The sequence below is a fragment of the Apteryx rowi genome, unplaced genomic scaffold (genome assembly GCF_003343035.1).
Source record: "Apteryx rowi isolate R43461 unplaced genomic scaffold, aptRow1 scaffold_213, whole genome shotgun sequence".
In the NCBI taxonomy this organism is placed as follows: domain Eukaryota; kingdom Metazoa; phylum Chordata; class Aves; order Apterygiformes; family Apterygidae; genus Apteryx; species Apteryx rowi.
Window position 1 is genome coordinate 1,233,630 of NW_020448453.1, and position 18,217 is coordinate 1,251,846.

At 40.9% G+C, this 18,217-nt stretch overlaps 1 long non-coding RNA gene across 2 annotated transcripts; it reads right to left on the reverse strand.

The window, feature by feature from the left end:
* Positions 1-1,884: 1,884 nt before the first annotated feature.
* On the reverse strand, positions 1,885-16,976 carry LOC112965390. 2 transcript variants are annotated; one of them, XR_003253278.1, is made up of 3 exons: positions 14,463-16,976; positions 13,885-14,018; positions 1,885-3,181 (listed from the first exon to the last, which is right to left on the reverse strand). It is a non-coding gene; the product is annotated as an uncharacterized LOC112965390 (long non-coding RNA). The 2 variants fall into 2 exon arrangements; XR_003253279.1 differs by lacking the exon at positions 1,885-3,181 and adding an exon at positions 8,932-8,989.
* Between the last annotated feature and the right edge of the window lie 1,241 nt (positions 16,977-18,217).

Genomic DNA, 18,217 nt, shown 5'->3' on the forward strand with positions numbered 1-18,217 from the left:
GTGCGCACCCGAGCAGCGCGGGCGACATCTTGTGGCCGAAGCGGGGACAGCAGCGCCGCCGCCGCCGCCGCCACCAGCCGCCGAGGCTGCCAGCGCCGCCCTCCAAAAGCGCTGGAACTGGGAGCCGCTTGTTTTCTTTGAATCGCTGCGGCATCCGTTAAGTTAATGTTGGATAAAGGGATGTGCCTTAAAATAACTTTCAGTTTAGCTGCGAGAGATGTTTGCCGCTACGCTCCATTTTTGGAAGCTGTGCGCAGGGCAGGAGAGCTGGGAGAAGGGTTTGCAGGAACATGTATTTTCCCTTTTGTCAGCAGGACAGTGAGATGGGGAATTTGGGAAGAGGGGAAGAAGTTCACCTCCCTAACTTTCTAATTCCTTGTAGAAACCTATTTTTGAAATAAGCTGTTTAAAAAAGCTGAAGGAGAATAATGCAGTGCATTCTGTTCTGTGTCTGTGCAGTTTCTGGGTCAGATATGCTCACGGGGAGATGGCTTTATTTAGACAGAGTAGGTGATGATGAGATATCATTTATTGGGCCAACAGAATTACAATGCATGTGGTTTTGGCCTTTACAAGTCTGTCTTCAATTATTTCTGTTTATTTTGGTGCTTCCCCAAGTCTTTCAGATAGAGTGTCTTCACTCATGGTTTTAGTCTTTCAGGAACATGCACAAGAATGCAAAATCCAGGCTTTTTCTGACAGCACATCCATGTGCCAGAAAGGCCAAAGCAGTGGTAATTGCTCTCAGAACTGAGCCTTCAAGAAGCCCCTGTGAGCTGAGGTGGTGAGGAAAAAACAGTCCTTCCCTTCCCTCCCCCCACCGGCCCCCCGCAAAAACCCATACACTATGATCTGCCAATAGACAAGGCCCAGCAATGGAAAGGGCTGGCTGCAGTCATGACCTCTACTAATGGACCTTCTGCTTTTGAAGCTGTTCCAGTACTGCCACCTGCTCTCTCCAAAGATATTAAATAAACAAAAACATTTTTTTTAAATGTAACATAGCTCTGTAATATAGCTGCTCTCACAGGCAGAAAAGCAGGCTCTACRCATTCTCCTTCATGCTCTTAAGGATATGTTAAATTTGAAGTATATGAACATTTCATGCATAATGGTGAGTCTCAGGTTTAGTCACCCTGCTAAACACCATAGAAACATTTCAGGTTCCTAAACATAGGTTCCTAGCACCATTTTGGATGCTGTAGGATTTCCAGGAAATCCATATGACCTTGAAGATATGACATATGAGCTGCAGAAGACCCCATCTTTCCACAGTAGCTGGTTGCCAGGTGGGATAGTCAAGGATATCTAAACTGGCACTAGAAATGTATGCTTAGGCAACTGAATCCCAGCCATGTATCTAACTTTTTTTGCCTTATACCTTTGATTGTTAGGTACAGATGCTCAACTGGATGTTAAATGAGAAGACTGTGGCCTCCTACACATATCCTTGGTACCCAGTTGCAAAGAATAAGGGTGGAAGGTCACTGAAAATCAAGTAGTATTTGCAYTAGAACAAATGCACTCTCTGTAGTCAGCAGAGTTACAGTGGTGTTTGCTGTACTTCTCTGTTCATGTTCAAAGACAGTTACACAGATTTTGCCTGTGATGGAAAATTCTCCCCTAGCTCATAACCTGTTGCCATTAACCCTTGAACTGACCTTAGCAGCTTGGTGGAAAGAGCAAATCCGCTTCCTGGCAATCCAAAACTCATCTCAAGCAGTGGACACCAGAAGATTTTCTACCCACTGCTGTGAACAGTTCAAACAAAGCACCCGGTGTCCATCAGATCTATCACCTCTCTATTGCTAGACAAGATTTAAGGACAGAAACGAAGTCAATTTCATTTCCGCAAAATATATATTCAGATGAATGATCACAAAATTGGAAAAAAGGTCACAAAATAGAAAAATAATGAAGAGTATTTATAGGTATGGCCTTTCAGAACAGAGCTCTTGACTTAAGATACAATGTCTAGGTATATAATGTGGAAGCAATCTCATCTTTTCTGTGTAAAGCAACTATTAAAGTATCTTCTTAAGAAACATGACTTTCTTCCTGGCTCATCCCTCAGTCTAAGGCAATATCTTGAACGAGAGCTTAAATCAACAGTTACACAGAAAAGAAAGCATTCCTAAGCTTACTAGGAACCATTGCACCTTTCTTCTCCTTGCTGTTCTGTTTAAAGAGAGGACTATTTGGTGCCAGGAATAACACAACTACAGCTTTATTTCAATTACCCTGAGAAAAGGAGCTCCTTTCCTACTGAGGTAGTTGAGTTTCACCTGAAATTTGGTTCACTCCTCCTGCAATGTAAATCAAGTAAGAAGATTCTCAAACTTCCCTCATAGGTTTGATTTAGATAACTCTTTTCATGCTTTTATGTTACAATACTTCATAATCATGTGTCTTAAAAATTAATGATTATATCAACTCTACACATATATAATTTAACATAAAATGATAACGCTGTAGTTATCAGCTTACCTCCAGCATACCAAAGAAAACAAGCATAACACAAAGATATTTTGAATGCCCAAGATGGGAATAGAAGTGTTTGTGCTAAGCACAACTTATTTGTTGAGACTGTCAAAATACTCTTGTTATATATGTGTTAAATGCACATTTACCTGTAATGTCTGAAAATTGGTGCACACTGCCCTGTGCCATAGCTCTAGCTCTGCACTCTGGAAATAGCCACTGGAGATGCACCAATTTTTTCATTTAAGGCTATATATACTGTGCATTGCATTGTGTCTGTTGGTCATAATATAATATAATGCAATATAATATAACATTATAATTAAATAAGTCAATATTACAACTTACACTATCCCTTTACCTGAAGTTAAACTGCTTTCCTGACTGGCAACAGCTCTATTGACTGACACAGCAGCAAATCCCCCCAGTTTCTGCCATGATATGAAAGAAGAAGTGTCAACACCCAAAAGGAGCCCATTGATTTTGCGCTGTGGATGCATCAGAAGTCCAGCAGTCTGTTCTGTGCAGTGTTTTGCAGAGCTCCAGTGACTCACACAGGTGGACTCACATGGGATGAGATTCTTCCAGGAGGATCTCACTTCTGCTGGAAGAAGGATGAGGTGGTGCTGGTGGCCTGGGTGGTGCTGTGACCTCTCTCTGTTTCCTTCCTGAACCCACTGACTCCCTGAGCTGGTTGCACCTAGGTAGAAAGAGGAGCATTGCCAACTGGGAGAAGACAGGAATATTACCCACTCCTTTTCTCCTTTCTGCTGAAGCAGAAAGTTCAGAGAGACAGAACTGTCCCAGTTCTTTGGAAAGGGACTGGTGAGCTCCAGATATCGAGGTATTATCAGCACCCAATAGTTTTGATATTGCACACAAAATCACAGTGTTACTATGGTACCAGTACCTCACCTCCCTCATTTTATTCTGTGCTTTGATGCCTAGAATGGGAAGAAGAGCTACTGAACATGTTCCTGCATACAGGGCTTACAAAAGTGGTATATCCAGCTCACTGGAAAGGTCTCAGAGGAATCAGTCCAGGGCCTGTAGGTCAGTGCCTTCAGAGGGATGGAGCAACGCTTTCATTTCAGTGACTGTTCTCCTCCTCCTCACTCATAGCCTGGCTGAGTTTCTATTCTAGGCTTAAAACAATCTCACTGTGCAGGTGAGTTTTCAGAGTCTGAATGGTGAAATCAGCTCCCTCTTGACAGACTTGTGGTAGAGGAACTCCTTGATGAGATATTTGCTCTCTACCACTATCTTTGCCTCAAAACAGCCAACTGATAATGTCCGAAGTTATCCCAATGCAGCTGCAACACTAAATGGCTTTTGGTGTTTCAGTCTCATTGCAAAGAAGTCCAGATGCCCATCAAGTGAGAGGGCTGCCTATCTCTCAACTTCAAAAATTACACGTTAAACGCATGCAACACATTTTTTAAAATTACCTACAAAACATCTAAGGCATGATGCAGGCTGAATACTAACAGGGGGAGAAGAGAATTTTAAGACACTAGTGAAGTCAGAGTTAGTAAACCAAAGTATGGAAAATGCTATAGAGCGAGGACCCTTCCAGGAGCTTGGCAAGGCAGGAGTTTTCTTCCATTCCTGTGGAAGGAACCTCAGCTGTGGCACCTCTGCTCTTGACCATGAGTGTACACCATGGACATCTGCATATAAATAAGACCCCCAAGTATTTAGATTTGCATTGGTTAAAGCCAGCATACTGTATCTAAATGGAAACTCACTGGATGCCAGTTCAGACCACAGAACTACCAACATGCAGCTAAATACCCTGATTAATTAATTAATTAATTAATACCCTGATTCCCTAAAGGAAGCTGATTTCATCTTCCTTCACAAATTCAAATACCATGTTATGCCAAAAGTGTCAACAACCTGAGCAATTGTGCCATCTCAGGAAGGAAAAGTTATACACCACATCTTGCGAGGCACAAATAAAAGCAGTATTCTTGACCGCAGCAATCACTTTGTGAGCAGATACAGCCCGGAATTCAACAGAATATAAAGACAGTTCTAGTTCTGTGACTGAGAAAACTTTCACCAGTTCTTCACACTCATCTGAGCTTTTGGTTTCATGTAATTAAGCAGGTCAACAGAAAGAAAATAGTTCTTTGTTAGAGTGACAGTGTTAGTTCTGACTTAAAACCATAACCCATGTGTTCATAGCTGAAAATCCAACCTAGCTGACATTTTGTCTTTAAAACATGCCATCATAAGCCCAAATTAAAGAAAGCACCTACATTGCACCAAGTTAAATCACATGCACTTTGGAAACCTTGGCATGTTAGGGGAACATGGGGCAACATAAAAATGGTATCAGAACAAATTTCCAGCCTTCTTTTCTTGGTGTTTTGAATTTTACTCAGACCTTCAAGGTCTTTCATGGCTTAATTTCTCTTATTCCCTAAGGTACTGGTGCATATTTACCTGCTAACTATAATAGTTTCTTTGAAACTAAATAATTTATAATAGGCGTATTATGATCCTTTCAGATGTGCTATGATTTAATCCATAGACACGTATTTAGGAACTCTAAAATCCTTTCAAGACTTTTACCTTCAGACAGGCTAATGCACAAACACATAGTCATAATAGTTCACATTTTGGAAAAATGATCCATTCTCCAAAGCCAGCAAATATATATAATAAAGTTAATTGAGCATTAGCCACTTTTCAAACCTTAATTGCACTGCTTGCTTAAAAAAGAAGAGTTTGCAAAAATGTTTTTATAAATCAAAAGCATATTCAAACTGCAAAAGCAGAGAGAAACAGGAACAGTCAGGTCTGACTGTATTGTCAATTAGGCATGATTCTGAGCATATAGATTTAAGCCAGAATTTAAATGTGATGTAAACAAAGGGTATTTTCCCTGTGTTGATGGCCAAACTTCAGCAGTCTGTTACCACAAAAATCAGAAGACTGCCTTATCACCGTATCATGTATCAAAATCACTTTTCAGTAGTTTCACCAGTTTTTCTTTGGGTTGGGTGAACTCTCAGGCCCCTGTTCAACCGGACTTTATTAGCATAACAAAGTCATGACATAATTCAATATACCGCATAATTTCTGCTACGAGTAGACTTCCTTCAGTAGCGCTATGCTAACCCAAACATACACCATTCCTGCTAAGGGACTGATGATGATAAATAAGTAACTACAGTAGGGCAAGCAGGATACAAGAGTTGGAAAATTTTGTAAAGTAATAATACATCAGTTTGATATGATGAAGGCTTAGGAAAGGGTTTGGCCATATTCATTTCTTCTGCACCATGGGATACAGACTTCACACTTCAGTGGATGAATGTGAGCTGTGGCTAGTGTGAGTCAAAGTTTGTGATTGCAGTGCAAATGCTTATTACAGTATACAAAAAAAATCAGTTAAATATTTAATCCAAATATTCCCTAGTGAAAGAAGTGTCTTTCACAAACATTTCCTAATAAATCAATGCTCATACTGTGTTGCCAACTTTTCTTAAACTCCACTTGCAAAATTCTGCTATGACATCTGGGAGTCATGTAATTTTTCTTATATAAATTTCTAATTGTAATGACTACAAGCTAAAGTTTGAGACTGTGAACTCAGAAGCCTAAGATGCCAAGAGATAAGTAAAATGAACCCAAATCTTACAATTTCTAAACCTTTTTAATAATCTTTAGAATGTCTTCCTCATTATCACCTTAATCCAAAGCACTCTTAAAACTATTGTTCTCTGAGGAGTTTGTGAAGAACAGGATTAAGTGAGGGGAGAAGAAACAGCAATCCACTGGGTTGGGGGAAGAATTGGAGAAAGAAGGAGTGCTCCAAGACCCTCACCCATAGGTCCACTCTGGGTAACTAGACTGCAGATGTAGACAGTGGTTATGGATGCCTCAGTTTATGGATGTCCACCTTGAGATATTAGGAAATATTAGAAATTAGGAAACTGTATGTAAGATAAATGGCCTTTTTATAGTGGTATTGGACTGTCAGCTTAAAGCAAAACACCTTACGCTTCTTGGCATTAGCCAGAGATGAGAGATTTTGCTGTTGATTCAGCAGGTGGTAATAAGGACTTGATTAAACTCTAATCCAAGTCCATTGAAACTTGTACGGGCTTTGGGTAAATCCTTCTAAGTCAAAATTAAAATACACACACACACACACACACACACATTTATATTTCTGTATATTAGCACATTTTTGTCTGGGATTTGAACTTGAACTGCATATAGGTACTTCCAGGTTAAGCACATAAGCAAATGCCCTTCTTTTCCCCTCATTCTTCTGGGCAGCCCTATGGTATAGGGCATAGCCTAACCTTACTCTAATTTCTCTCTTTTGGACTGCTGAGGGACAGTGAACAGATCAGGAAGCCTGTTATTTCAAATCTGAAATTCCAAGTGCGTTACTTGTTTAAATTAAACCATGTGATACTGTTTTAGTTCATTGATTTGACAACTGTGACATTTAAAACAATGTTTCTGCTGCAAAAACTGCTGGAAAAGCAAATGAAAAAATGTCCCAAAAGCAAATGATTGTGGAAAGTAAGCACAGCTGGACCTTAATTCTTTAATAAATTGGAATGAATATTCCCAGAACAGATTGTCAGTATTTAGCCATGTATTTAAATTGCAAGACTTCTGAACTTACATGACACCTGGAAAACATACCATCCTCTCTCTATCCCCAGACTGAGTGTTTCAAGAACTTTTCTTGTCTGTATTAAAGAAAAGCCTATAAGTGCAAACATGATTATCCCTATTTTTTCTGATGAAAAACTTAAGGCTACAATATCCAGAACTTAAAAATAATTTAGGCACCCAAAGATGTCTAAATATATACTTACTGAGATTTTCAAAACTACCAAAGCAGATTAAAACACCTCCAAAGCTGCCCTTTAAAGTGTTATCTACTTGAATGTCTAAGAGTCTAAAAAATCTTTTCAAAATCAATCAGGYGCCTTTCCAAGGCCATCTTGGGTGTCATAGACAGAGAACAGCAGTAGAAACATGTAAACTACTGATTCCTAGTCCTAGACATAGGACAGGACTTTACTTCATTCAGCTCTGGGTGAATTTTTAATACTGAATAAATCCATGACTACAGCTACATACAGATACTACGCAGGAGCCAAAAGGGAGAATGATATGAAATGTCAGAAGGAAAACTGTAGCAAAGGGACACAGACAGGATGCCTTGGCAAGGCCAGAATTTTGCTACCTGAAGTAATTTGCATCTATTTACTCCCTAATTCATACTCCATTCCACCCTTTCCTCTCCTTTCACTTGTTACATTGGATGATTAATCATTCTTTTTTTGTGTGTTTTAATCACTTTCCTCCCCATGCTTCCCAAAAGTTCTTTGGCTTCCTTCCTCCAACACAATTCCCCCTCCTCCCCTGTCTTTCCCATGTTCTCACGATCTCCGTTCCTTTAACCACCCCATTTTTTCTTTTGCCTTCCCTTCTCCTGCCTTCTCTCCTCCCATTATCTCCATTTCCACCCTTTCTTTCTTTCCTTTCCTCAAACTCTGAATGCTTGATACAAAAACACTTCACTCCTGCTTTCCCCACCTATATCTCAAAATGTTGACTGTACCTTTGGCTGGATTTCTAGGAATATGAAAATATACACAAGCCATCAGTGAGGGATGGTTATTTGGGTTATTTGGGCAGCTTGATAATGTAAGTAACTAAATAATCTACAAGTTACCCAGCCATGCTATTAAATCCCCTTGTAACCATGCACAGACACAACATCTCTGCTTCACTGTACTTGCCCACAGATGAGAGGTACTGTAACCTACCTCACAGGTTACAGTGTACCTGTAACAGAGAGGCTCTGTAACCTGCCTCACAGAAAATTTGAAAGTTACTGTCATGCAACAGTGGTGAAGAATCATTGAAAGTGCTTGTCACCACAATGCCAATGTAAAAACACAGATTATCTTCAAACATATTCACATCCTAGGGTGGCGTTTGCATCGGTTTCTTGCACTGATTTCAGTCTGTGGGCATCACAGGAAAGATGCATGCATGTGAGAAGAAATTGTGGTCTAATGTACCTGTGMGAAGTAAAGGCACTGTAAAGATGGAAAAGAAAATGAGGGATGTTTTGACTCCTCCTAGGTGCAAGAAGAGATTGGCATTAAAGCTCAGTTTTCACACTCTCTCCCCGCACAGTTCGTTGGCCAGTCTGTCCTTCCTTCCCCATTCAGCCTTGAGGAGTTGAAAAGGGCAGAACCCAAGTAGCACGAAATGGAAGTGAGACTTGTAAAGACAATGAAACAGAACAAATAGACACAAGTAAAATAATCCTAAAACAATGACAATCTCTTTATTGTACAAACGAAGAGGATAAAATAGATAGTAAAACTTTTAATCGTCTCTTTACCACACCATTGCAAGACTGCTGCTGTCAGGGTCCTGCAGTCAAGCCATGGCCAGGCTGAACAGATTGAGTTTCATTCTTCATCTGAAGATTACAGAAACAAAAGGATTGTTCCTAGGAGAGGAAGTTAAAGTTTAAATGGTCCAATTTCTTACTGAAGCTGACATAAATCAAAGTATCAATTGAGTTAGGCTGGTTGGAAAGAGCTGAAAATCTGGTCTGTAATCTTTAAAAAGCAAGTGGATTTCTGTTGCACATTATTAGAAAATTACTTTTTGTTGAATGCCTAAGATGACCATAGAAAAGGAAGAGAGAATAAAAAGGAACAAAATACAATATTTAGTTCAAAGGACTGATCTAGATCACATGATCTCTTCTTAAGGCATCAGTGTGGCTCAGTCCTAAAATAAGATCCAAGGCTGTAAAGGACTCCAGCTTTAAAGAAGTCCCAAAACTGTGGCTACTAGAAGCCCAGGAGTCCCAACAGCTGACCAGGAAAAAAGGGCAGACTTCCACCAGAAACCTGTCCTTCAAGTCTGTCAGACTTGAACATTTCCATGAAGCATTTCTGGTTGAACTAATCAGCCCGTTCTGAGCTTTGTCCATAAAACCCCTCCTGGCTCTACTCAGCTGGCCTGCAGTGGTGCCAGATTTCTGTAAGTGAAGAACAGGAAAGCCTGAATCAAAACCTTCCAATTTTAGATACAGACGATGCGCTGGGCCCTGTCAGAGTCTGGAGTGAGTGAGGTTCCAGCCCTTCATTTGCCATTTATAATTTTTTCCCCTACATGTATTTCAAAAATACAATCTTTCTCCTCTTTTAGTCTTGGATATACTTCATGAACTGAACGCCAGCTACCATTCCTGCTGACTGACTGATGAAGCCTGCTCCTCTCTTCTGTATTAAAGCTAGGAGTAGGCTATAGTGTGCCTGAGATGGGATGAGCAAAGAGGGATGCTTGCGGTAGTCAAGTGGCAAGTCAGAGGGTTTAGGTTCTGTACTTGTTCTCCGACTTGTGATTTGGGGCAGACTCGCTGCCCTTTACCAATAAAAAGAGGAACAAAGTTATCCATCCCCAAGCCACTCCATGACACAAGAATGGGGGAAGGACAAGATGCTGTTTGTTTGAAATATCCATCCATCCTACCGAGCCTGGAGCCCCCACTGCAGCGTTACCATGCTGCTTTGTCCAGTGACAGCCTGCCTGGGAGCGTGGGGGTCTCCTGGCTACCGCAGTACGTCTTGCAAGCTGCCCCTCAGAGCTGGTAGGCAAACTAAGATGGATTTGAAACATCCTGGACTAACACAGCAGAAAAAAGATGAAAACAAATGGGCAACAAGATGGCTAATAGTGCTGCTACGATCACTGGAAATAGCAGCCRTAATAGAGTCAGCCTTGGAGCGAGCTGTGCAGTGCTGATGGTACTTTATTCTTAGTAATGATCAGTGTTAACCAATATCTGTCTGCTGAGTGCCTACAGGTCCTTGTCAAGGATCAAGCCCCCACTGTGTCCGGCTCTGAATTCAACCTAATAAAAAACTGCCATCCTCAAGAGCTTGAAATTGAAGCACAAGTCAAAAGACAGTAAGTGAATTCTGCAAAGAAACAGGTAGACCCCAGGGTAGGAATGAGACAAATGTGTGGTGACATGGCCTGAAAGTGGCCAAACAGTTACATACATGAGAAAGAGAAATGCAGCTATTTCTGTTAATTTGAAGAGTCCCTTGGACAGTCTATCCAAGTTAAAGTTGCCAGTTCTTCTGATGCTTTTTCAGAGTTAAAGTTCCCCTCCTGGTAAACAGCTGTCAAGGAGGGAGGGAAGAGGTAGCCTCTCTCTCATGGTGACATGAAGTGAATGTGGGAGCAGCAATGTTGATACCTAAGGCTATTTCTCTGCACATAGTCCATTTGAACTACATCTTCTAGAAGACAAACCAGACTTTCCAGGCAGCTAAAAAAAGAGAATTTTCTTCTCTTCAAACTGGCTATTGTCAAATGTCCGAAACAAACTAAGCAACTGGCCCTTCCACAGTCTCATGCTCTTCAAAAAATGATGACAGCTTTGCTGTCTCTGCTGACCAGCTCTGAAATGGGAAAGGCTCCATGTATGTAATAGGGACTCAGAGACCATGGTAATGAGTATGGCATAAAAAATGATAGATAGTTGGATGGACAGATATCTCTTTATCATTTCTCTGAGCCATCCAGTTTCCCCAGGCACAGAGTACACCCTGGAGAGTTGGTTTTAAGGCAGAGAAAACTTTACACGATAGATTGAGTGTTGTGTAAATATGTAAATAAAGAACAGCTCTTTAATTTTTTATGAGGAGTGCATTTTAGAGCCCTGTTTTGGCCTCCTTACTCAGGCAAAATTGCCACCTAAGAAAATGGTAGCCATACCTGAACAAACGTAGCTACTGTCTACAAATAAAACAGCCATATAAAAATTAACTAATGAAAAAATAATTGGATAATATGAAGCAAAGAAAAAAAAATAGTGCTGAACATCAGGCAAAAAATTCCTGGACTATGAAGTGCATTAGACTATAGAAAAATCTCTTACTAGGCCAAACGCTGCATGCTCACATGCTCAAATCCCAAATAAATAGGCTTCATACAGGGAAGCTAAAGGGGTTCAGAGGCAAGCAGACTGTCAGAGCCACTCTGCTGCCATACATGGCATGTCTTGGGGCAGTCTGTGCGCAGTGGTAGGGGTGACACTGTACAGGACGAAGCTTTTTGGCAATGGGAATTAGAGGTGTGTCTGTATTAAGTAGGCACCTAAGTATCGTTAAGATGCTGGGCCCTTGGTATGGCTTTACCATGTTGGGCAGCACTGTCAAGAAATGCCTGAGATGGGATTTAAGCAAACAAGCTCCCCAGCTGGAAGCGCCAGTGCCRTGCTGGCCCAGCGAGGCGGAGGGCTAATTGCTGCACATGCAACACTGCCTGACCTGACTGTAGTGTTTTGGGTCTTAGTCTGGGACGTCCGCACCCCGTGTCTGAAATGAACAGCTTGTGCCTCAGTGCGCTAACTCAGCCATCTCTGATACGGTTGTAATTCATGGAGTTAGGTGTCTCCCATACAACTGGTTTCGTCTGTCGTGACAGCGCCCCTGCACAATTTCTCCTGCAGGTCAGGGCACCTGCATAGCTCAGTTCCTAATGGCATAGAGGAGCTAGCACACTTCTGCCTGCCTCTCTTCCCCCATCCTGCTCTGCCCTTACACACTGAAACCAGGATGGGAAGGTGGCCCAGCAGAAGCAATGAAAGACACATTACAAATCATTTACAGCAAGAGTGGCTGAGGCAAAGCAATGCATGCAGCTGGGAATAGTCCTGAGCTGGTAGGAGCACAGACAAGGTGGTCTGCTCGTATTTGTTCTATTCCCCACCCCCAGTATCTCCACTATGATACAAAAAATTTCAGACTGATTAGCATCTTTCAAAGGAAATACATTTTTTCAGAGCTCTGGTTCTGCTCACATTTGAGAAAAATCTCAGAGCTGTTTTCCTGCAACAAGCCCAAGTGTAATATCATCTACTAGGAGACACTCTCTGCCATTAAAAACATCCTTGTTTTGTTCATACCACCAAAGACACAGTGTTCTGCCTAACTAAAGGTCACAAAACAGCTGAAATTTGAATACTTCTATCAGCAGTCCAAGAGATTTCATATAAAGCCTGTAACCCATCCAGTAAACATATATACATACATACACATACACAGATATTTATACACACACCTATATAATGAAGGAGGAAATGTTTCCTTTCATAACACTACCTTGTTGTGTGGTAGCCCTGTTTAGGAAAAGGTTTATTAATGAAGTCAGCAGAAGCAGAGTAGTGTTTGCTAAGGCACTGAAAACACCCTTTCTTCTGCTGAACTGAAACTCTCACATACCATCCACACTCTCGCAGTGTTTAGGTGTAAATAACACTTGGTGTGTACAAAGCTCCCCCTTTCATATTCATTACTGTCATAGCTTTGAAAGGAAAAAAGCAGAGGTCATTTATTAGAGGTTACTTTTCATGCAAAACACCCTGTGGTTGCTGTCATTCAGAACTACTTAGTCTACGCCCTCAGTCATCTATTAACAGGGCTTCAGGTCATAACCTTTAGTGGCATTTGGAATTCCAGAACCTCTGATTAGTGCAGGATTTACATATCCTTCAGTAAAAAATGTTCCGCTATAGAAATGCATGAAGTGTTGTAAATTTGTTTGGCCTTTTGTCTGGAATACATATGAACTCTGCATTCAAAGCAGGGTGCATTAAACTATATTTGTTTGTCATATTATAGCTCCTCTATTAACGTGGCGTCAGTTAACCCATTAAAGACGAACTGCCCTTTCAAAATGGACTCATAATTGAGCGCAAAGAAGAGGTGGACTCTGGTACAATTAATAGGTTCAGTTTACATGAACAACTAGCACTTCTTTAGGCCTCTTATATTTTTCTCAGAGAACTAGTCATGTCTATACCACATTTGATTTAATGGTCTCTGCTGGGATCCATATCATGAAATTTTACTTGAAGGTGTGGGAATACTACAGAGTCATTGCATCAGCAGATACTAGGAAAGTGTAACCAATCATGCACTTTTTAAGTTTCAGTAGCACAGAAACATCGTTAATTTGCAATACAGGATCAATACATGGCTTTTTTTGTTGTTGTTGGAATTTGGAAATAAAGCCAAATGACATTGTTCTTCTAACAGTAATAGCATTATCAAGCATTAGCATGACTAATTGGTTGATTTAGCTTGGTAGGGAGGATTTGTCAAACAGAACTAAGTTGGTTTCCTAGGTATTCAAGTATTTYGTGTGCTCCTCTTCTATATTGTCATGTATTTCAAGGAAAACGTTTTTAAAGAGGAATAACATTCCCAGAGTACAACCATAATCAGCCATTTGTGCATTTGAGAGGACTCAGCTAAAGTTCTGAGTCGTAGAYAGTGAGGGAGATCTATGTTTTATTCAGTTTGATTATGACTTTCTTACCTGGATGCGAATTGTAATAGCAATATCAAAAGTGATGGTCTGGTAGTCAGGGCTCCTCTATGCAGTCACAGAGCTTGCAGTGAGAAGGTGCATTCTCCAGGATGTCCCAGCGTTTGAGACAAATAAAATTCCACCTGAAAAATGATTTAGTTGGTGGTCATCCTGCTGAGGTAGTTAATTCAGATGTCAGTGAGCACCAATACAAAGCAACCAGAATACATGGAAGAGGTGTTTTCCATCTACACATTCTGACTTTAGGTGTCCCCTCCAGCTAAAGCTTGAGATATTTTTGCCCTAAAGTTTCCATAACATATATTTAGGCTCTGCCTCCTTACCCTAAATCAACACATGGGCATGCATACAAACTGGTGGGCACCTTTGGCTCCCAGTTCCTCTCAACTCCAATGAGATATAATGAACTGAGAAAAAGAGGCAAAAAGAAATTGAGAAGCCAAGAGACAGGCAGGCCAGACACAACAAACCAGTGGTTAATGGTAAATGATCTTTCTTTTTTATTTTTTTTTCCCTCCATCTCCCCTTGTAAATTATGTCTAACTTTCAATGGTTCCAAGCATTACCTTACACCTAGAGGTCAGTCGCAAAGTCCTTTTTTCAAGCAGCAATTTTCACCACCTTCCTGCCAAATCCAGCATCATTCCTGGATGTCTCAGTTATGGTGCAGTGTTTCATGAACTAGATGCAAGTGGAAATCCTTTATGTCCTGCAAATATCAAAGCTGAAGACAGTCTTAAGTGATACTTCCTGCATGGACTGAGCTTTGACAGATTGTTCTGTGCTCAAAAAAGAGGGCTTCACCTCAGCAGATTTACGACGTGTCTTAACACACAGCCAATTGTCAAGTTTTGTAGGTGGCCTTTGACTTGTCTGCAAGAGGCTGAGAATGTCTGAATGGCATGGTCTTCTGAGTATAAAACTTGACTTTTAATATCAAGACTGTGCATTGTTTCATCCAGAGGCTRCAGTCCTGGAAGCAAGAGGTCTGAGGAAGAAAACATGTAAATGTGTCTCCTGGTTTACATTAAATTCAGTTATAAAGGGCAGAGAGACTCCCTGTTTGGATAATTTGCTGCAATGGCTTTGAACCAACAAACCCTCCAGGGGAGCAGGAAGGCACAATCTTACCTCTAAACTGGCAGTAATGAGGAGAGATTGCCAGCATATGAACTGTATCTGAGCTGACAGTAAACTTGATTTTTTCAATTCAAAAAAGTATTTCATGGTATTAAGGGCTGGTAATGAGGGAACAGATTTAGTCATACTCAGTAAGAAAACCTTTGACTGGGTTAGTGAATCTGGCTGAGCTCTCCATACTCTGTCTTTCTTACTAGAAAGGAGCACGACCTCTTCAATTGTAAGAGCCACCAAAAATTGCATCTGTGACAGGCAGAAGGCTGAAATATCTACCTGGGAACTGTCCTTTTCCTGCAACATCAGGTCTGATGTGGGTATATTCACTAGTYTGGCTTCATAAACCTTAGGAGTTATCAAACTCAGCCAGGTAGAATAATGTACACCCCATCTTATTTTACCTTTTACATAGCCAAGCGAACAGCAGAACTGGAGGAAAAGCAGAGAGCAATTTTTCATTCTGCAGGATCAGAAAAGTGTATGACACAGAGCCAATAATCATAYGAGCGAAGGAGCAAAGCTGCAGACATTTCCGTTTGGAATTTGAAGTGGAGAGTGATCAATCACAGGACATCCCCAGACTGAAAATAGTATCAAGGGTCTCCCATCTCTGTGATTTGAAAGCTTGAAATGATTGAGATTCTCCAGCACTGTACTCAGAAGTCATAGGAGGCAGGACACTGTCAGGTGAACATGATATATGGTACACCTGATCATGACAGGGTGGTCCTCAAATGCACAAGGAAGGATCCCTGCCAGTCTCATCCACAGCCAGCACTGTCCCATGCACACGTGAATCCCCAGAGTAAACAATGCATAAAACATGCACCAGTAGATGTTAAGGTTGCTCTGCAAGGACACAGATGAAAGTAGGCTTTCTGTGCTGTCAGGAGATCTCAGAATCAGTCCGATTACAAAAGAAGTTTCATGCATGGGACGGTGCTCACCACTCACAGAATAGGAGTCTTGAGGGACATATCAAGGGTAAGGAAGGATTAATAGTGAAAAGTAAATAGAGAAAAACAATAGAGAAAGTAAGGAGCAGTAGAAGACAAGGAGTGGGATCAAAGCAGTGAAACCAAGCAGTGAAATAAAGCAAACTCTTTCTCACATCGCTGGTTGAATGGAAACAGATGGCATACAGACACCCCTTGACTTATATAGCTGTTTGTCAGCATAAGTAAGGAGGCTAACGTACAGATACCTCTGAGTCTGACAATTTCTGGCTGCTTGTAGCACACACATTTAATCAAAGTTCAGATAGACGAGGGACCAGCRCTCCACAGCAGAGGTGTTTTTGGTGATATGAACAAAGAGAACTGGACTGACACCACAAAGTCTAGTCCACATGGGTCAGTTCTGGAAAAGATGACTAGCTTCAACAATTTGTAAGAGATCATTTTCTTGCACTTGTTCAGCAGTTAATCCTTATTCATCAAAGCTTTTACTCTAACCTTGGGCTGCTGGAGATCAACAACTCTTTAGCCCACCTTTAGTTAAGCTGGAACAAAAATGTTTTGCTAAAATGAGACCTAAGGAGTCTGCCTGTTTACATAGAAATCAGGGTATGTTATGCCACAAACTTCAGAAAGAGAAGACTGAATCCAATGTTGCACTGTTAGAAACTCTATGAAAAAAAAKGAATTTAATTTCAAAATCATTTTATTCAGATAAATATGGTATTCGTGATCTCTTCTACAAGTAAATCCTTTCAACTGTTCCTTTGACTATTCTTTTCAATAGCTAGTTATATAAAACTACAATATTCAGGAGAGCATTTGATATAATGTTCATGTTTACACTGAAAATGATAAATAAATTCAGGAGCTGACTGGCCACTGCTACTGAGCGGGAAGTTCYGTTGCTGAGGTCAAAACTGAGAAGAATTTCCAAAGGATCCCTAACATGTCCCATCAGTTATTCACAAATCGGAATGATGTATTTATCCAAGATCCAATATTTTTAGTCATTTTCTCTTGGAACTTGAACGTGATTCAAATATCCTCAACTAAATTAGGAAATAAAATTCAATCCAATTTTGGTCCATTTTCTATCGTAAGTGAGAGTTTTGTGTTTGTATATACAGATACATATTTCTATATTTATACATACAGTATTTAGTGGACTATTCTGATTGTCTATTTTACAGCTGCAGCATGTTCACTGTGTTTAAGAACACTGTGACCTTCCCCCSTATAGGGGGGCTGTGAATGCAAGAGCAGAAGACACATCCATATGTTCTCCCCTGTGCTTTTCCAGCCTCTGCTTCAGTACTCCCCCACATCTTGACACTTGCTCAGACAAGAAGGTCTGATATTTTTCCCACTTCACAGGTTAACTCAGCTTATTGCACCACCATTCTCCAAAATTCACCGCCCCTGTCTATGCTTCCACTGCGTATGCACTACAGAGCCTTCGAATATAACTTTGTTCTGTCTTAGGTGGTTGTGCATTGACCTTATCAACTTTGCTTGGAACGATAATTATAAACAGCACTTTAAACACTAGGGTTTTTATTTAAAAAGGAAATGATCAAGTGAGCACAGCACTGATCAGAAAACATGTTTTTTATCCGTGGCTTTCTCACTGACTGGGTAGTAAGACTTCAGGCAAGTTACTTAGTTTCACTGTGCTTGTGTCCCACACTTAGACATTTCTCCATCCTAAACTTTACAGTCTAAGAGACAAGGAGTATCTTTTACTCCATATTTGTAAAATGAGTGACACAGTAAGGTCTTGTTAGTAGCTGAGATCTGCAGCTATTATGGCAACACTGCAAATACTGTTGCCATTTTAAAATCAAATACTGTGCTGCAGATGCATTTAGCACGTGATAGTCAAATAAAGCAATGGGTCCCTGCCACGCAATCACGGTTAGATTTCACTTGAAACAATACCACTAAAGAAGGCATTCAAGTGCGGAAACTGGAGCCGACTTGAGACACAGCTTCTGTGATATTTTGCAGGTGTACCCGAGCATTTTCTGCCTTTCATCTGAACTGCCCCATGTGGCCTACTTGCCCTCCCACCAGACCAGCACGCACATGACTGTATCAGTGCACTGAGCAGCAACTAACGTACCTGCAGGGGCGATTAGCTCAAGCTAACTGTAGCCACGTGACTTTGGTCAGCCCAGAACATGGGCAGCATGAGTACATGTCTACCTGGAAGAGACGTGTAGAAA